Genomic DNA, 4003 nt, shown 5'->3' with positions numbered 1-4003 from the left:
TTTCAGTAGGTACTTCCATCTTTCTTCCTTATTCATCCTTGATAGCCTCTATCCCTCTAGCATCCTCTTTTTGCCTAACACAATGTGCCAACAACCACCATGTGCTTTCCCGATATTCAAAATCAGTTTGCCAAGTGATTTTGATATTTGGCAGCAACCTGTTTGCTATAATACTCATTTAAATTTGCCCTAATTATCCCCACTTTATGCAATACCTCCCCGCTGCCTCCTCCCAATAATCGCAGTGAGATCAGACTCATATTTCCAGTGTGTCATAGAGTTCCTACTGCTGCATTTGCTATTGTGTATTTATTTATTTATTTAATGAGTTTTAAATAGCGCTGGCTAGACCCGTAGGTATCAGAGAACTTTACATTAGGTTACACCACAGCAAGTTGCAAGTTACACGTTTAAATACGTTACATAATGATTACTTGGAAATGACAAGAGTATAGTCAAGGTACAGTAAAATTAAAAAACTGTTGTATGGAAATTAACAAGGGAATTTGGAAAATCAAAAGGGGGAGAGAAGGTAGAGGGGGACAAAAGTAGTGTTATGAGAGAGGGTGCGGGGATACGAGGGGATGTAGAAAAGGTATATCAGAAAGAGGGAGAAACATTTGAGAATAATCAAGAGGGGAAGGAGGGAAAAGGGTAAAGGACAAAGGTTCAACAAGATGGTGGGTCTGGGTCTGGAGGAGTCTGTGGAGAACAGCAACAAAATGGCAGGAAGGGCAAAAGATAAAAAGTCGTAAAGTCCATGTAAGTGACCCAGGGAGCGAGAATTAAAGTGCAAAAAAGAAGTTAAGGGGGGTACATAGTTCCAAAGATAAAGGCGGGGAGGAAGGGAGGGGATGCGTGCAGGCTCGGGTCCTCTGGGGCAACGGTGTAGACAATCTGTTGATCATGGCTCCCGCGCCCCCATTCCTGGAAAAAGTTATCTCGGGTCTCAGGATTCAGGGATGAGGTGGAGCATGTGCAGGTAGATAGCCAGCAAGGGGAGACAAATCTGTGCCAAGGCTGGCCCCATTTTCATTCATCAGAGGCAACTTGATCCGAGGCAGTAAGCAGAGGGAGAGAACAGCAGCAGGACATGGAATGTCTTTCCCTGATGTCCAGCTGGGTAGAGATGGCCGCAGGAGAACCCAGGCCGGACTCCTCAATGGCCGAACCAAAAGGCTCCACTTGCCACCAGTCAAGATGTCTCAATGTCCCGTGAAGAGGGGAGATCACGCCTTAGAGCAATCCAACACCATCTGGAGCCATCTGGAGAAGTAAGAACTGCGCTGAGGATGGATAATCAACATAAGGACAACAAGCTCTGCGTCAGGCAGAAGAGTCAGAAAGAGAGGCATCAGTGGTGCGGTAATCCATGCCCCAATGTCCGGCTGCGTAGGAGACAGCCTCAGAGGAATCCTGGGCCAGACCCGATAGCCAAGTGGCTCCACAAGGGATCGGATAAATCTTCTCCATGTCGGCTTCCCCATAAAGGCCTTGAGGTTTATCAGGCAGGACCTTTGCAGGTGGCCCGTCTCTCCACATATAAAGTATTTTGCAAAAGGAAATGCCCCAAGAGTTGGGTCTACTTTAGCTCTATACTTGTTGATATCATGCTCCGTAGAACCAAATGGTTAGCATATACCAGTACCCTTCTCCTGACTCTGTCGAGCTTCTCTGCAGTCTGCAAGAACATGACCCGGCTTTCGGCAGTGGAAACATAACATTTGACTTGCCTTGGTCAGTTGCCTCTTAACTCATCAGTCCTCTCACCTATGGTCTTTCCTCAATGCAGTGGTCACTTCATTGATCAGCTCCTTAATGTCATTGGGCATAACTTTCCCACCCTGCACAGTCTGTGATGTCTTCTTCAGAAAGTCCATGAAGCTGTTCACGTCATTAATGAATGAATGAATGAATGATTTTTATTGTTTGGTTACTCAAAACCATTACATTAAAACTGAAGTACAAAATTGCAAAAATTAAAACAAGTAAGTCAGCTGGCAAGTGTTCACGTCATTATTCAAATACTCTTTTTTCTTTTTGTTCTTGACTTTTTGCTGTTCCATCCTGGGTGCCAACTTGTTCAGGGAATGCTTCTGACCTGTTGCTGGGGTGGCCTTATTCGAAAAAAAATTCCCACCTGCTTATGTCCCAGCTTCAGATCCTCCCATGGCGAGGCATCACAAACTTTCATCCTGTGGACGTTGTTGACACGTGCCCAGTGAGTCATGATGTGGAAGATTAAAAAAGCCTGTACTTCACACCATTGCACATCAGGTCACTGCAGCCAGATGGCATGAATGTTCGGTCCGACTCTAAAATCAGGGTTTATGAAGCAGCTGTATCGACCGACCTACAATCCTGACGCTTCAGTCCATGCCCAATGTGGCTGTTCCCAATTTACTAGTCAGGCATCGCCTCACGATTAGTCTATAGCTCAGTGTCTCTCCCCTTACTCCCACCTAAGAGAGTCCCAAACCGTCCCCAAGGTGGCCATCTCCTGAGTTATTTGATGAAACCATTTCAGTCACACCCAGATATGTTCCCTGTAGTCACTGGATCTAAATAGTTTTCTATCGAACCTCCAGGTTCTAATCTGTTTTTCAAGCCCTGCCATTTCACATTCTAGTATCAATGGATTATGATCCAACATTGCCCTTGGATGGTATTTGATTCTAATTTGCCCTAATTTGCCCAGCTAGAGAGGCAGACACAAAGAAATAATCAAGTCGGACCAACTCGTTATGTGGATAGGAAAAAAAGGTATAGCCAGGATCTGGATATTTCAAACTTACCCAGACATCTTGTGTTAGACCTGGCATCTTTGGCGTGGTTTTCCCCTATCTTTTTGCCTCTACCTCCTGTATTTTTGATGCTGTGCCGGATTTCGTTTTTGCTGGTTTAGAAGCTTTTGGACACTCTGCCACTGCTGACCAGTGCCAGAGTGTAAGTGCTCTCTATGTAAATTGCTATTCTGATTGGATATACATGTTTGGCATATTTGTATCACCATGAACTCCCTAGTAAAGTGCACTGGGTATGCCAGGGCTTGTGATGAAAAATGCTACTAGTGGGCCTCCAGCACTGATTGTGCCACCCACAGGAGTAGCTCTAAAATGGTGACTCAGGCCTGCCACTGCAGTGCCTATTAGCAGTTTAGAAACTGCCATGTCCTCCTGGTCAGTGTCCCCACTGACCAGGCCTAACCCTTCCCTTTTCAGTCACCCCAATGGGAGGCCCAAGGTACCCCCCTGGGCAGGGTGCAGTGTATTTGAAAGGTAGAGCATGTACTAGTGCAGGTGACATGTTCTGGTAGTGAATTACAGCCATTTTCGTTTTTCACTATTGTAAGGCTATCTTGCTCCATAGATTAACATGGGGGATGCTGGCTACAGTGGCTTCCAGCATTTCTTCCCATAGGAACAAGATAGGACATAAGTATCTAGTATCCCTGAACTCAGAATTTAATAACACATCTTTTAAGATGTGTTATTAATAGCACTTTTAGAAAGTTGCTGTTCTCTTGTCTGACCCTTCTGTGTGCCTTGGCCTGTTTGTGTATTGACTGTCTGGTTTGAGAGTGACAGGGGCTGGGGATTCCCCAGGAGGCTGGCTGAGTCAGCCCTGGGCTGAATGACTGCATTTGCAACCTGAGTGGTGGGAGGAGTTAGCACCTGGGCCTGAATAGGGCTGTGCCTGCCTGCCACAATGCTGGCTCAACCTCCTGCTGGGCGGCTGACGACCCTGCCCCTCACTCTGAAAGGAAAGAAGAAGCCAGCAAAACAAAGTACTCAGGAAACACCCAGAACTGGTTCAGACCGGGCTCAGGGCCCACATGCACAGAGAGAACAAAGACTTTAGGGGTATAAATACAGGACCCCTGACAACAGAAAATTAGATCATCCTGGAATCAAGAAGGAACCTCTGCCAAGCAGAAAGCTGAATCTGAAGAAGGGAGACTGCCCTGTTGTTGCGCTGCTGGACTGACCTGCTTTGCTGCCAA

At 46.2% G+C, this 4003-nt stretch overlaps 1 pseudogene; it reads right to left on the bottom strand.

Moving 5' to 3' along the window:
- Window positions 1-1326: 1326 nt before the first annotated feature.
- On the bottom strand, window positions 1327-2230 carry LOC147725320 (zinc finger CCHC domain-containing protein 9 pseudogene; annotated as a pseudogene).
- Window positions 2231-4003: the final 1773 nt, after the last annotated feature.

This window comes from Lissotriton vulgaris, chromosome 3_2 (genome assembly GCF_964263255.1).
Source record: "Lissotriton vulgaris chromosome 3_2, aLisVul1.2, whole genome shotgun sequence".
NCBI lineage: Eukaryota > Metazoa > Chordata > Amphibia > Caudata > Salamandridae > Lissotriton > Lissotriton vulgaris.
This window is presented reverse-complemented; position numbering and strand designations above follow the sequence as displayed.